Source organism: Rhipicephalus microplus, chromosome 2 (genome assembly GCF_043290135.1).
Source record: "Rhipicephalus microplus isolate Deutch F79 chromosome 2, USDA_Rmic, whole genome shotgun sequence".
NCBI lineage: Eukaryota > Metazoa > Arthropoda > Arachnida > Ixodida > Ixodidae > Rhipicephalus > Rhipicephalus microplus.
Genome location: NC_134701.1, coordinates 61,141,962 through 61,159,019, shown reverse-complemented (window position 1 = coordinate 61,159,019; position 17,058 = coordinate 61,141,962).

The window sequence follows — 17,058 nt, the reverse complement described above, 5'->3', positions numbered from 1 at the left end:
GAGGCAAGGATCTCGGGTCACACTTTTAATTGAATGAGATGGGGCGCAACACAGCAACATAACAAATAAGGTTGATCCTATGCCATGCCGTGTTCGAATGCGCCGACCATTCACGTATCAAATTGGTTTTCATCCAACACCAAATCTTACATGCATAATTTTACGCCATTGACGCCCAATAGATTTCTTCAATTACTGCAACTTCGAACTTATTGGACCATCCACTGCGTACAAGGGAAACAAGACACGAAAATCAAAGTGCCGAAAGAAATAAAAATGCACCAGCAGTCATCAGGCAGCCCTTCATGGGCGTGAATTAACTCAAAACCAGCTAGGACACCAAAGTATACCGCCGCAATGGCAGGGTCTAAGTAGCCACATTGTTCTTAAGAGTGGTCCGGACCACTCTTAGGATTTTCTCTTAGCCACGCTGTTTTTACGCACAATTTTGCCTCGTGAATCCACTTACGAGCACTTTTTGGTGACGTAAGCAAATATAGCAACTGCATCACCATCGCTGACATGTTCCCGGGCAGTCACAGCGCGCTTTATTGCCGCGGCCGATGTGACAACGGTGGCCCCTTACGACGTATTTTCGTTTCGTTAATCGACTTACGCAACAAAATTTCTTTTGCGCAAAAATGTTTTCGTAAGTGAGTTTTGTGAATCCGGCCCCTCGTTTTTTCCCCGCAGCACCAAGAAACAAGGGGAAGTTTCGTAGCTGTGGGTGGGAACAGGAACTGACGTTGACTTTACTAATGTTTTTTCACACGTGATTCAGACCAATGGACGAGCTGCGTTCTACGTCACGTCGCCGATCGCCGAGTTGACATCACTGCGCGAGCAAGGGGGTCGGTCAGGCGTAGGAAAAATGCGCAGGAATTTTTTAAAAATAAAGGCTCTGCGCAGCACGCGGCGCCGTTATATTCAGGAAACAAGATTACTGTGGTGTAATCTACGAATTGCTGAACTTGTAAGGGGAGGTAAAAAATAGCCGCAGCCTGTTTACTGGCCCTTTATTGTTTAGGCTCGGTAGCCATTTTAACACCAGTTAAATATAGCGTTGAGGTCAGACTGCAATATAATAATGTCATTATCGCTAGTAATTTATCGAAAAATAACACAGTCGTCAGCAAATAGATGAGTGTTACATGATACAACTGATGACAGGTCATTAATATAAATGAAAAACGGCAGGGGGCCTAAGACAGACCCTTGAGGAACGCAAGAATGAACTTCGCGAAAAGAAGAATTATGACCGTTTGAAATTACAAATTGGGATCTGTTAGTGAGAAAGCATTCAATCCACATTAGTAAGTTACTGTCGAGATTTTTTTGGTGAAGTTTTAAAGTAGCAGTCTATGGCCAACTTTGTCAAAATCTTTTTGAACATGTTAAAAGTACAGTAAGAATGGAATGATTTATCAAGAATCTGATGTAAGCGACGAGTGAATGGTATTACTTGTGTTTCACATAAATATGTTTTGCGGAAGCCATGTTGTGCTGACGTAAAAAATGAGTTTGATTCTGCAAAAATTGCTATGTTCGTAAATAGTATATGCTCGAGCATCTTACAAAATACTGGTTAAAGAAATGGAACGATAATTGTTCGAAGAGTTTTCATTACGAAGTTTATGGAGTTGAACGACTTTCCCTATTTTGCATTTATGAGGAATAGTAGATGTGTATAGCGACTGTTGGAAAATTTCAGTAAATAAAATGGAACTGAAAGCGCGAGTACTTTTAAAAAGATTTGTGTCAATATGGTCATAAGCAGGAGATGAATCACTCCTAAGTGATTCAATGAGGCGCGCAACTCCAACAGTTTCAGTAATGACGGAGGACATGGGCGAAAAATTGTGTAAAGTCGCACTAGGTAAATCATTACGGCTATCTACGGAGAAGCTTGCGGTAAAAGATTCGTTAAGAGCAGCAGCGCAAGGGGCTTCACTAATTCTGTTACCAGATGATTCAATCAAGGAAATATGATTGTCGGATAAGTGGTTAATAACTCGCCAGAATATGTTTGCATTATTTTCAAAGTAAATGGCAATACTTGAGCGAGAAAGTTGTCTTTAGTGTATTTCAGAGCAGATATGTAGATGGATGATGCAGATTTATTGGTAGCCAAGCATGGGTGGTTAGTAGGTAAACATTTTTCTGCGCAATAAGACGTTTATTTTGGTTGTGTAAGCGTTTGTAAGCATTATGCCATGGCGCACGCGCGTTAGATGCGATGGTACGGCAAGGTATATACCTATTGCTTGCCCCGACGCGGTGGTCTAATGGCTAAGGTACTCGGCTACTGACCCGCAGGTCGCAGGATAGAATCCCGGCTGCGGCGGCTGCATTTCCAATGAAGGCGGAAATGTTGTAGGCCCGTGTGCTAAGATCTCAGTGCACGTTAAAGAACCGCAGGTGGTCAAAATTTTCCTGAGCCCTCCATCACGGCGTCTCTCATAATTACATGGTGGTTTTGGGACGTTAAACTCCACATATCAATCAAATACCTAATACTTAGTCCTTTAACTTCAGCTGCAAACATATCCCAGTTAGGCTGCACTGAGCGCATATAAAACTGCTTAACAATCTGCCTAAAAGTTGCTAGTTCAGTGCTAGTCCTGTCAAAGTTTGCTTTTAATGGGCAAAGCTCCTTAAAGCGGCACTAGTTCGTCCGTCGTAGTAGTCGTAGTCGTAGTGTGTAACCAGTCTTACGTTTTCGCCTGCAAGGTGGTGCCGGTGAGAGACTTCTCCTGTGCGTTGTTGAAAAATAAAAAAATCGCAGTGAGCGCGTTCCAATTTTTTTTAATACAACAATGTGTCACGTGTTTAGTATACATGAGAACGTCACAAAGTCAAAGACTCTATCGGGACCTCCTTTCATTAAAAGAAGCTTGTTATCTAAAAGCCGAATTCTCCTGTGTCTGATTACCCATTAGCAGCCATTAGCATGTGCATTGAGTAATATATGACAAAAAAGGGTTGCTACGTTATACTCGCTGGGCACAACCTCCCTGGTTTCAGAAAGGTTTAGCGAGCGTTGAGCAGTAGTGCCATGAATACAGTGAACTAGTATACACCATGAACTCGAAGTAGTTAACGGTGGGAACTAGACACGAAGCGCAAGCCGTAAGAAAGTGTGCGTGTGCCACCTCTTGTATAGTCCTTGGAATGTCCGCTAGATGGCGGTGCTTCTGTATGGGGAATTTTATTGTACGGCTTTATCGGGGGTCAGTCACCAGGTATTTATAGTTTGTGCGTGTGTGTGTGTTCGATTTTTTGTTTTTTGTTGTTTTTTCTTTTGCCACCTCATGGGGGAGGCGCACGTACATTGAACAAGCAAATTTTTGTAGTAGAGCTTAGACTTTCTCTTTTCTGTTGGACAGGGCTCGAGTTTTGTGATTATCGAGTGAGACAAGTCATATAGAAGACTGGTGTCAGAAAGACAAGGTTAAAAAGACTGTAAAATGTTCAGGATGTGGGGTGGGTTTGAAAGTGGACCCAAATGTAGAAGCGAAAGGAGAAGAGGCTGACGCGAAGTGCAGGGAATGTGATGTTGAGGAAAAATGGAGAAAATGATGGTTGCCTAGAGTGACCTGCTGTTATGAATCGCCGAACTCTACACTGAGTTGGCGACAGAGCAAGAGAAAACAAGGGCTATGGGAGAAAGACTGAAAACCGCAGAGGAAGCATTAGCTAAGGTGAACAGAGTGGCCTACGGAGAGAAAAGTAGGGAACCGACAACCAGAACAGCGGAGAAGAAAGAGCAAGCAAGTTTGGAAAAAAACAGGTTCAGCCAGTTCAATTGTCGCAAGGCCCAGCTTCAGCGAAGTAAAGGTGGGGCTGGGAGGGGACAAAGCAGCCGGCGTCACAGGTGCAAGTAACCCCCAGGTGCAGGACGCTCCAGCTGAAAAGTCACAGCTTGTGATAATCGCTGGGGCTCCAATTTAAATCGATGCACAGAAGCCATCAACAAGAGGGTTGCAGTAGGGGCGTTCCCAGGATGCAAGCGGGAAGCAGTCATGAGGCAAGCGAGCGCAAAACTCAAAACTACAGCTGATAGACGACACCTCGTGATAATTTCTGGTGGTTTAAACGATGTCTTAAATGAAGAAACAGCAGGACTAACAACCACACTGGCGAAAGGCGTCGATGACAAGCGCGCCACTTCTGCTCGGGTACAGGCAGTGATATGCACGATACCGGAGGTACCGGTGCGTGATAGCAACCTGCAAAGAGCGGTTGTCGATGCAAACCAAGAAATATGGCGGATGAGTCGAGAGATAGGCTTTGAGGTGCTAGAAATAAACAGAGAGGTGCATAGGTGGGGTGGTTTTTAATGAGACAGAATTCACTTCGATGGGCGGCTAGGTCATCAGGTGGGTTGGCGACTTGCAGGACGTGCAGTAGCTTGTTTTGGGGGCAAGCGGGCCCTTCGGGGTCCAGGATAGCTAGTAACGAGGAAAACAACCAGGGAGACCCTTTGACAGGTGGTATAGACAGATAAAATTCCAAAGTGGCGCCAGTATCTAAGATAGGTAGAGTCCGGGACAGAATTAGGAGTAGCCACGAGCGCCGAGCCAATTCAGACATAAGGTACATTAACATGCAGGGTGGTAGGAACAGGCTGAAGTGTGAAGAGAGAAGAACAGCTAAGGGAGGAGAGGCCGATGGTATACGGTTTTGCAAAAACACATCTCAGAGACATGGTACAACCTCCTAACAATGCGTACTACGCGTGGGAATATTGTAATAGAGCAGAAGGCAGCAGAAAGGGGGGTGGTATTGGGGCATTCATTCATAAAAGTACAGATTGGCAAAGGGTCAAGCAGGAGTGTAAGGAACATTTAGAGCTAAAACGGAAAGTGGCAGGGCAAACGACACTCCTTGGTTTTGTGTACTTGAGAACGGGAGCAAAGGCCAGATAGAAAACCCAGGCATTGGTAGAGTGTATATCAAATTATATTCTAGAGTTATTAGAACATTGCGAGATAATTATACCAGGAGATATGAATGCACACATAGGTATAGAAGGTTATACCAACCCAACAGGCAAAACGATCATGGATATGTGTGAAAGGCTTGATTTGATCATTTGCAACAGTACCGAGAAGTGTGAAGGGCAAATAACATGGGAGGTAGGAAGGCTGCAGTCTACGATAAACTACGCACTGATGTTACATAGGATGTATGATAAGCTCAGGGGAGTGCTCATAGATGAAGGTGGCTCCAGATGTCTGGGTAGTGATCACAAACGTATCAAATTAAATTTTGGAAGAGCAGCGAAAGTGGGAAGGAGAGAAGAGCAACTACAGGAAAATTTTTATTCAGAAGGACAAATGGAAATAGCCACTAAACAAATTGAGAAAGTAATCACTGAGGATAATAAAACAGTGTGGACATGCACGAATATATTTAGACTGTTTGAGCTGGAGCTTGCTAAGACACGTGGCAAGCCACCCCGGAAAAGACGACACAAACCCAAAAGTTGGTGGGATGAGGAAGTTAAGAGAGCCATAGCGAAACGTCAAGAAACCTCTAGGGAACACAGAGATGCTAAGCAGCTGGGTGAACCGACAGATGATCTTCAAAGAAAATGGGAAATCTTTCTATGCAGTAGAAGCTATGCATCTCTTCTGACCAATGAAAAGATTAGAAGAAAGGGAGCTCAGTGGATGGCAGAAGTGCATAAAAAGGATAGAAAGGCAGCTGCGAAATTTTGGAAACATCTAAACTCCCTAAGAAATGAGACGAGCCTAGAGCAGTGGTTTTTAACTACAGGTGAAGGGGCTAGGCTAGAAGGGAACCAAGCTATTTAATATATAAGAACAAGGGTGACAGGAAAATTTCAAAAAAGAAGTGCTTCATGCACCACAATAGACAAGGATGAATCAAGTGGCGCAATGGCTCCATTTGCACAACGAGAGTGGGAAAGTGCTGAGAAACGGGTTCCTAGTAGTATATCAACAGGCCTAGATGGCATTTCAATTATGCTGATAAAGACATTAGTTCCGAAGCCTAAGCAGGCTTTGAGAGAGGCAGTGAGCAAAATAATAATCGATAGAGAAGTTCGCGATGGATGGAAACTTAGCAGGATGAGCATGATCTATAAAGGAAAGGGGGACAAAGCTGACATAAACAACTACCGTCCTATAACAGTGACATCAGTGGTCTACAGGCTGGCGATGCAGAATATAAAAGAAAGACTGCAGGCATAGATAGAGGATGAAGGGGTGCTGGGGGAACTGCAGAATGGGTTTCGGAAACACAGGAGGTTGGAAGAGAATCTGTTCTCACTGATTCAGTGCATCGAAATAGCAGAAAATGAACACAGGCCCTTGTGGCTAGCATTTTTGGATATCAAGGGAGCGTACGATAGCATGGTTTAAGAGGAATTGTGGGGAATACTGTACACACTAGGCGTGGAAGATGTAGTCACTAATCTTTTAAAGGATATCTTTAAAGGTAGCAAGGTAATTCTAAAGTGGGAAAAACAGGTATCCTAGCCTGCAGAGGTAAAACGGGGGCTTAGGCAGGGGTGTCCTCTGTCACCCTTATTATTCATGATGTACCTAAAAGGATTAGAGGCCAAATTAGAAGGAAGTGGACAGGGCTTCAACCTCTCTTTTGTCAAACAAGGAAAACTCCTTGAACAGCCGCTACCAGCATTGATGTACGCAGATGATATAGTGCTATTGGCCGACAACAAGGAAGATTTGCAGAGATTGGTGGACTTATGCAGTAATGAGGGAGATAGGTCATCTTTCCGATTCAGTAAGAAAAAATCAGCAGTCATGATTTTTAATGATAATGAAGGTCGTGAATTTAGAATACAGGAGGTCACCCTAGAGATAAGAGATAAAGACAAATCTCTGGGCGTGTGGATAAGCAATGGGGCCGACTACCTAAGGGAACACAAAATATGCGTGACAACTAAAGTTAACATGAATGCAGCGGTAATGAAAAACAGGGCACTGTGGAAAAACAATAGGTATGATGTTGTGAGAGGAATATGAAAAGGGGTCATAGTTCCTGGTCTGACGTTCGGCAATACGGCCTTGTGCATGAGTGTGAAGTTTGTTGGTGAGGTTCGTCGCGCCGCAGAGCGTGTGACGCGTTGCGGATGGAGGAGACGGTATCTGACGTTAACAAACCACACTACAATTGTATTTGACAGCATACACACACGAAATACATAAGGCGGCAGCGTACACTACGAGTCAATTGTCTCACGTGGCGGTGCTTGGGGACCAGGAGGCTGTGGGCTGGTTGCGTCCCTGTGATGACGTACTCGTCGTCGGGTAGATGTCCGGTGTGGAAACGACGTAGCAGCAGCAGGGGTTAAGGGCCGAGTGAACGAACCGTCGCTCGGTAGCCGGTAGCCAGACAGGGCTCGTCCGCGCCAGGCCAGGACCTTGCGACGCTCGTCTCGACGGCGGTGGACAATCTGGAACCTCGCGCGTAGGTGCGGGTTCTCCGAGAGCAGCAGGCCGCGTCCCAGGTCTTGCCAGGCGAGGACCGTGAGGCGCTCGCTGTCCCGAAGACAGGCGCCCTGTGTATGCGAACCTCGCGCGTAGATGCGGGTTCTCCAACAACCTGCCGCCCGTTCTGCCGGCGTTCCAAAAAAAAAAAAACTGTCTCGCCTGCGCGCGCCCTTCTTAATCTTCTCTGCAGCCCGAGCTCCTTCGTTTTTCTCGCCTTCCAGCGATCGGCCACTCCGTCGTCTGCTCTCGCTTTCCCTGCTTCGTCACATTACCCCCCCACTTAAGAAGGTTCTTCGCTGTGAAGAACTTGCAGCTGCCACTGGACCCCTTGGGACACCGTAGTACACGCGCACTCGGAGCACTGCACTACACTTCCGAGCCCCGCACACTCGGCACACATAAGAGACACAAAAGTTGTCACCAGTGTTCAGGGCCCCGCACACCCGACACTCTCAAAGGTACTCGCAAGACGAGATGAAAGTTGGTCCGTCACGGTAAGTAATGTGCACCGAAAAAAAAAAATTCCATCAATTATACCCGACACTGCGAAATCCTCAAGCCGTGTAGCGATGATGTTCATGCGCTTGGCAACCGGCTCATATAGTCTGCTCCTACATTCTCACTGCCTTTTATATATTCAACGCTGAAGTCGTACTCCATGAGTATGAGGCTCCAACGTAGAACACGGCTGTTGATGTGTTTGGCGGAGTTGATGTAAACGAGAGGCTTGTGGTCGCTTTGTAGTATGAACGTTCGCCCGAACAAATAAATATGAAATTTCTGGATGGCCCACGTGAGTGCCAGGGCTTCGCGCTCGATTGTCGAATAGGCAGTTTCTCGTGGTTGCAGTCGTCGGCTAGCGTACGACACTGGGTGTAGCATAGCACCATGCCGCTGCATAAGTATGGCACCTACGCTTGTTGACGAGGCGTCGGTGCGAAGTACAAAAGGCTGAGCGAAATCGGGTGCTCTCAAGACAGGTTGTGTAGACAGCATGGTCTTGAGTGCATCGAAGGCTTTCTGTTCCTGCACTCCCCAAATTACTTTGTTAGGGGCTCTCTTTTTAGTCAGTTCAGTTAATGGTCCTGCTATCTCGGAGTACTTGTGGACGAAATCTCTGTAATAGCCCGTAAGTCCAAGGAAAGAGCGTACTTCTTTTTTCGTCTGTGGGCGCTTGGCTGCCCGTATTTTATCAAGGGTTTCGATCTGGGGTTTGATGATGCCATTTTCGACGTGATGACCGAGGAACTTTACTGACCGCTGACCAATCTCACTTTTCGTTGGTCGAATCGTCAACCCGGATTCGCTAACTCGTTGAAGAAAGGCTTCAAGTGTGGCCACGTGTTCTGTCCACGTCTCGGTTGCAACGAGCACATCGTCGAAGTAAAAGTAAATATGGGGTATATCTGCTACCACCTTCCTCATTAGACGGTTGAAGACAGCTGGGGCGGTTTTAATGCCAAACGGCATGAAACGAAACTGATAAAGGCCTGCTGATGTAGAAAACGCTGTCATTGCTTTGGACTCTTCATGCATCGGGACTTGCCAATACCCTTTAGCAAAGTCGAACTTAGAAAAATATCGTGCCTTCCCCAGTTGTCCAAAAATAACATCAACTCGAGGTATGGGCTCATTGTCGTTCAGCAGTATCTTGTTGAGTTGCCGGAAGTCAATGCATAGACGTATTGTCCCGTCTTTTTTCTTGACAACTACTATCGGCGACTGGTAGGGAGACTCAGATGGCTCGATGATGCCTTGCTTCAGCATGTCTCTAATTTCTTGTTGAACTGCCTCTTTGGTAGCAAACGGTAGTGGATACGGCCGTATGTTCACTGGTGTATCCGTTGCGACATTCAACTTGCACTGGGTGAGATGTGTTCTGCCGGGAATGTCGGTGAATACATTCTCGTAGGTATGCAGTATTCTAGCGATCTGCGTGCGCTGTTTAGTAGAGAGTGCTTCCGATATGTTCACATCGGCAGCAGATTCTTTTTGCTGAAAAGGTACGCATGGTAGATCGTCGTGCTCAGTATCATCAGCCAGACACGCGACTGACGCTTCTTTTGTTGGCTGTGGTACCGATGGTCGTTCTTGATATTTTTTGAGGAGGTTGACGTGAAACAGAGATGTTCGCGTTCCTAAATCAATAACGTAATCCACGTCATTCTTCCTCTCTAGAACTGTGAAAGGCCCTTTCCATGTTAGAATCAGTTTGTTGTTGTCCGACGGGAGTAGCAGCAGCACCTTGTCTCCAACAGCTAAACGCCGTGGTCTAGTCTTCATGTCATAGTGCTTCTTCTGCACAAGTTTGGCTTTCTGCAGCTCCTCCTTGGCTAGACGACAAGTGTTTTCAAGACGTCTCCGCAGGTCAACTACATAGCCGTACGAGGTCTTCGTCTCATCATCTAGATGATTACCAGTCCACATCTCTTTCAATATTGACATGGGCCCTCTGACGTAACGGCCATACAGTAAGTCAAACGGGGCGAAGCCCAAACTTGACTGCGGAACTTCTCTATATGCGAAAAGTAAAGGCGCTAAGTACCGGTCCCAACTTTTCGGGCACTCTTGACACATTCGTCTTATCATTCGTTTAAGTGTGCCATTGAACCTCTCGACAAGACCATTTGCCATGGGATGATATGGTGTCGTCGGCAACTGTGTGAAGGATAGAAGCCTGCTGAATTCGCGCATTAGGTGGGACGTAAAAGACGTGCCTCGGTCGCTGATGATTTCCTGAGGTACCCCCACTCGCGAGAACATCTCCAACAGTGCTTCAGCGATCCTTTCTGTTTCAATGCTTGGCAGCGCCACCGCATCAGGATACCGCGTTGCCATGTCCACCATTGTCAAAACGTATCTATTCCCTTTTTCTGACTTGGGAGATAATGGTCCCACAATGTCAATGGCCACTCTCTTAAACGGTGTATCAATGACGGGGGTTTTACCCAACGGTACTCGCCCAACTAAGTGTTTTGGGAAAGTTCTCTGGCACGTGTCGCACGATTTCACAAATCGTGTGATGTCAGATAGTACCCCTGGCCAATAAAACTCCTCGAGGATACGGTCTGTTGTGCGTTTTATACCCTGATGGCCCGCAAGAATTCCTTCATGAGCCATTTGCATTACACAATGGCGGAGGGCTGTAGGTACAACAAGTTGTTCAGTTTCTCTCTTCGATCTGAGCTTGTACCTCCTGTATAGAATTTCTTCTTTTGTGAAGAAAAGAATCTCGGCAAACCTGGTCTGGATGGGTTTATCGACGGCCTCAAAGCATTTCTGTAAGCTAGCGTCATCCCTCTGACTTTTCTGTAAGTCACGTGCACTCATATCTAGGGGACTTATTGTTGGTACCGGCAGGCGACGAGAACTCCGTCCGACTGTCGCGGCGACTTCGTTTTCCTTTGATTGCCTCGCAACCGAAGTGAATGCATCTGTAGTATAAGATCCAGTCAGCGATCCGTCGTCCGCTCCCACCCTAGATGATATTTTCATCGGACTAGCTGGACGTAGGTGTCTTTTCCAATCTTGATCAGGATCGGAGGCGTCACGGACCCCTTGGACGTTTCCCAGAACGACGTCATACAGTGGGTCATCCATGCAGATCGCGCGAGTCTTGCCTGAGAAAAAGGGTGAAATAATTCGCACGTCTGCCTCCGGCAGTTTCAGTACCCTTCGATCAAGAAGACACACAGAGGAAACTTTCCCCGTCAGATTGCTGACTGGTACAAGGGACCTTCTCACAATAACCGAGTCGCATCCTGTATCCCGTAAGACCGTAACGGGCTGGTTTTCAAGGACGCCTTCGGCCGTAGGCATAGACTTGTCCTCCCACTTGATTCTCGTACGTTTCGAGCAATCAGTACCTTGCCGGGAAGCCTGTGTCTCCTGGTTTGATGCTTTCGGACCTTCTGCTTGCTCTTTCAGGCACGAGGCTTTACCGCTTCCCTTGTTAGGGCAGTCCTCTTTGCTATGCCCACTACGTCTACATTTTCCGCAGAAGGCTGGTTTTGTCCTTGGCCCTTTAGTATTTGCCCAGCAATCTGAGGCCTTATGACCGCGCTTTCCACAAAGCAAACAATGTGGTTTGTCCTTTTCCTCTTTCCGTAGTGCGGCCTGCGCTCGATCTGGTGGCTTTTTATGGTCCTTGTCGTCCTTACCTTTACCAAGGTTGACGAAACCCTGCGCCTCCATATAATGATCAGTAGCTTCTACTAGCTTTTCAATTCCTCGGCAATCCCTTTCCCGCAGGAAGATTGCCAGCTTCTCGTGGCACTGCGTGATGAATTGCTCTGAAACAATAACGTCTCGTAGAGCTTCGTACGTCCGTTCGGTCTTGGCCATCTCTTGCCAATGGTCGAAATAACCTAGCAATCGCCCAGCGAACTGTCGACCCGTTTCGCAGTCCTCAGGCTTCGCCGACCGAAACTTAGTGCGGTAGCCCTCCTCTGTAAACCGGAAGCGCTGCAACAACGTTTTCTTTAACGTTGCGTAATCCATGGCATGGTCAGGTGCCATCCTGCCAACAACACTTAGCGCTTCACCTGTCAAACAAAGGCTCAGTGAAAGGGCCCACTTGTCTTGCGGCCAATCCTGGCTCCTGGCGACGCGTTCAAAGCGCTGGATGTACGCGTCCAGCTCGTCGCGAACTTCGTTGAAGGGCGGTATGAGTTTGTGCGGACTTTCGTAGCTTTGAGGAGAACCCATGTGCGGACCCTCTACTGATTGACCTGTAGTCACGCTACCCGTTGTCGCATCTAACTCTCGGAGCTTCAACCTTAGTTCGAGAACCTCCTTTTCTGCTTGTAGCCTCGCCAGTGCCTCGGCATCAGCTTCTTTTGCCGCATTGCGTTCGGCTAAACGTACTTCCCGCGCTTCTCGTTCACGTACGCGCTCCTCATCGATCCACTGCTTTAGCCCTGGACCGCTCAACCCCAGTTCCTTTCCAATTGCTGTGAGCTTGTCCGTCTCCATCGTCAACCGTCAGACCCGCATAAGCGACGCGCTGCTCTTTTATAGGATAAGAGCGGTCCTGTCGCGCGGACGCCAGATGTGATGTTTGTTGGTGAGGTTCGTCGCGCCGCAGAGCGTGTGACGCGTTGCGGATGGAGGAGACGGTATCTGACGTTAACAAACCACACTACAATTGTATTTCACAGCATACACACACGAAATACATAAGGCGGCAGCGTACACTACGAGTCAATTGTCTCACGTGGCGGTGCTTGGGGACCAGGAGGCTGTGGGCTGGTTGCGTCCCTGTGATGACGTACTCGTCGTCGGGTAGATGTCCGGTGTGGAAACGACGTAGCAGCAGCAGGGGTTAAGGGCCGAGTGAACGAACCGTCGCTCGGTAGCCGGTAGCCAGACAGGGCTCGTCCGCGCCAGGCCAGGACCTTGCGACGCTCGTCTCGACGGCGGTGGACAATCTGGAACCTCGCGCGTAGGTGCGGGTTCTCCGAGAGCAGCAGGCCGCGTCCCAGGTCTTGCCAGGCGAGGACCGTGAGGCGCTCGCTGTCCCGAAGACAGGCGCCCTGTGTATGCGAACCTCGCGCGTAGATGCGGGTTCTCCAACAACCTGCCGCCCGTTCTGCCGGCGTTCCAAAAAAAAAAAAACTGTCTCGCCTGCGCGCGCCCTTCTTAATCTTCTCTGCAGCCCGAGCTCCTTCGTTTTTCTCGCCTTCCAGCGATCGGCCACTCCGTCGTCTGCTCTCGCTTTCCCTGCTTCGTCACAATGAGATAAGAAGTTCAAGCAAGACTAGAAATTAAGCAACGTGGAATAGGTAGGCTTGCCTTAAGAGCTCACGGGAATACACCAAATCAGGGAGTCCAAGGTGATATGGGATGGACATCATTGGAGGGCAGGGAAGCTAGCAGCAAGATGAACTTTGAGAAGCGATTGAGAGAAATGGGGGAGGAGCGTTGGGCTAGAAAGGTATTCAGCTATTTGTACATGAGAACGTCGATACAGAATGGAAGAAACGAGCCAGAAAATTCACTGGTAAATACTTAGAAAACAGCAAGGGGCCAAACCAAAAAGAATTATCGGTAAGAAGAAGGTGAAGGAAGCTGTGACCATTATGTGGAGCATTGGCATGATTAAGAAGTCCGCTCTAGAGATCTATCGAACCTTTAAGCAGGAAATTACCAAAGAAAGGATCTATGATAACACTAGGGGTAGATAACTACTGTTTGAGGCCAGGACGGGAGTATTGCGAACCAAAACATATCAGGCCAAATAAGAAGGAGTAGACACGGTATGCAGTGTGTGTGGAGATGAAGAAGAAACTGCAGAACACTTGATAAGGTTCTGTAAAAGGACTTCACCCCTATATTTCAGGATGATGGCGCAGAGTTTTTCGAAGAACTGGGGTTTAGGGACAGGGAGGGCAAAATACACATTAAGTGGGTAGTATTAACTAGAAGGAGGTTGTCTGATTGGTGGCTAAAGTCAAGGCATGAGTGAAAATAAACCCTTCAATGCGAAGTACGAATCCTCAACCTCACTATTTAAAGGAAAAAAAAATCTATTTTTTGGTTCAATAAGTATTACGGTTCGGTGGCACTAGCCACCACCCGATATAAAGGTTACAGCCATATTCATCCAAATATATGATGAAAAAGATGCGAGACGGTGGTACTTGGAGTGTTGAAAAGATGGATTGATTGATCGATTTGTGGGGTTTAACGTCCCAAAACCACCATATGATTATGAGAGACGGCGTAGTGGAGGGCTCCGAAAATTTCGACCACCTGGGGTTCTTTACCGTGCACCCAAATCTGAATACACGGGCCTACAACATTTCTGCCTCCATCGGAAATGCAGCCGCCACAGCCGCGATTTGATCCCGCGACCTGCGGGTCAGCAGCCGAGTACTTTAGCCACTAGACCACCGTGGCGGGGCTGTTGAAAAGATGGAAGAATGGACACACAGGCGGATGCATGGACGGACGCACGAAAGGCTGCACGGACGAATGGACGCATAGACGGGCGCATGGGCGGATGCATAGACGAACGCAGGGACGGAAGCACAGATGGACGTGCGGACGCACGAACAGACGCACGCTCGAATGGGCGGATCGACGCATGGATGGTCACACAGACGGATGCATGGACGGGCGTAAGCAAGAACTAATGGACGAACGGATGCTTCGCCCCACTCTCCATCATTCACTCCGTGGATATGCTGTCATTTTTTATAGTCCCGTATCATTTTCTTTTCTTTACCTCTATTAGGACAGGGTGCAATCAAATAAAGTGAAACTAACAAATGATCACTGATACCTGGTACATAGGTTATAGCAGTAACAAAGTCTGATGAACTTTTTGTTATGAGATCAAGAATGCTAGCACTGGTAGTAGTTGCCCTAGTCGGTAAGGCTACTACTTGTGTCAGGAAAAAAAAATGAATTTAGGTTAATAAATTCACCTGGTTGTGGCGAAGACGGTAATGAGTAGGGTACGTTTTCGTTCCTTATTATTTTAGCAAAGTTGAAATCTCCGAGCAGAAACAGAGGATGTGATAAAAATTGTGTGCAAACAATATGATTGCATTGTGAAGTTTATCAACAAAAGTTTAAGGTGAAGAGGGAGAACGATAGCATACACCTAATAATGTCCTATGGTATCTGATGGTTACTAAAGCCCAGACTAACTCTAGTTCGATGTTAATATGAATACAGGAAGCAGAAATGTCTTTTGAAACCGCTAGAAGAACGCCGCCTCCCCTGCGTCCTGTTTGATCATGATGGTACAAGTGAAAATTGTTTGCGTCATCAAAGATTTCTTGTTCACGAACATGCACATAGAGCCACGTTTTAGTCAAACAACTATTTTCGTGCTACAAGTATCAACAGCTGATGATCAAGAATTATATTTATTTGGTACACTTCTAACGTTAAAAATACCACATACCTGAAAATTTGATTTGCGGCCACTCCCCTCGCGCAACCCTACGTAGTCGCGTTCACTGAAGAAACCCACGCATTATCGACATGATGGATACGTTTTTCTTCACATCTAGAACTTTGTCGCACTTGGGAAAATACACGTGACATTTGGTATTTAGTATTAAAGTGTTGTAACACAGCCTAAGTGGCGAAGAGTCAAGCTAAGTTTTAAATCAGTAAGTTTTTACGTGCCTGCCTCGTTGCCACAAAGAAATCGTCGCTGACTGAGATATTCCTATCTTTTAGTTGATTGCACAGTGAGAACACTTTATCTTTTGTTTTGATGTTAGTAAACTTGGTGACAATAAGGCGGCACTCAGTAGGTGAATGGTATCCCAAGTGGTGCACACTCTGAAATGACTCGGTGAAAAAAGCTGTCAAGAAGAGCAAAAATAGAATTCGTCCATTTCGCCTCGGTTTCTTGCCACGTTTCTCAAGAGTCTCGAACTCCGTTAAATAATAAATTGTCCCTTTTTGACCTATCCTTTAGCTCGGTTAGTAAGATTGCACAAGGTAATTTTAGTCCGTTAGTTTTTTTACGGTTTTTTTGCACACTTCAGTCATAGCATCCAGTTTGTTAGATTTTTCTTCCTATTTGTCAAGTCACTTCTAGATGTCAGTAATTTCAGCGTGAATGTTTTTTTGTCTGGCTGTGCTTTGATATCAGTTGCAAGCTGAGATTGCCATTTTGAGCTCTGTAACGAACGCGAGTGCATGTCTTTCATCATACGGAATAAGACATTCACTGGTTTAGCAAAGTTTTCGGGTAAGTAATCGAATTCTTCTTGTGCTTGGGTACGGGTATTCAAGTTTAAAGTTTCAAGTTTTATTCAACAACGATGTCAGTTTACAGAAACGTGCGTACAGGATTGGTAATACACACAAGGAGCCCCAAAGTTACAAACTGTCAGGGGGGCTCCCATACATGATGTGAACGGGAGAAGAAACAAAATATATATCATTCAGTTGTTACGGTATCTTCAGTAAGAAAAAAAAGCACAGTGCGAAAAAAACGAAAATAAAAAACCCTTATATGTTGAGCAAGGCATAAAAAGAAAACTTTCAATAACAAATATGCGCAAGTTATTATACAAAACGTAAGGGCAATATAACACGTTGCAATTGTTATCGCTCCCCGCCGCGGTGGTCTAGTGGCTAAGGTACTCGGCTGCTGACCCGCAGGTCGGGGGTTCGCATCCCGGCTGCGGCGGCTGCATTTTCGATGGAGGCGGAAATGTTGTAGGCCCATGTGCTCAGATTTAGGTGCACGTTAAAGAACCCCAGGTGGTCGAAATTTCCGGAACCCTCCACTGCGGCGCCTCTTATAATCAAATGGTGGTTTTGGGACGTTAAACCCCACATATCAATCAATTGTTATCGCTACATTAAAAAGCAGTTGCTAAGATGAAGACAACTGTTGCAAAAAATATTTCTTTACTTGGTTTTTGAATGAATGTTCAGTGGTTGATGTGATTATTACGTAAGGAAGGAAATTCCAAAGCTTGATTCCTGTAAATGTGGCGGTGAACTTGCCGTAGTTTCCAGGGTTAGTCTCAATGTCACCGAAACAAAGTAAAGTGTAAGCAATTGAAAAACGTGACACTTCACCGTCGTAGGGTTGTGC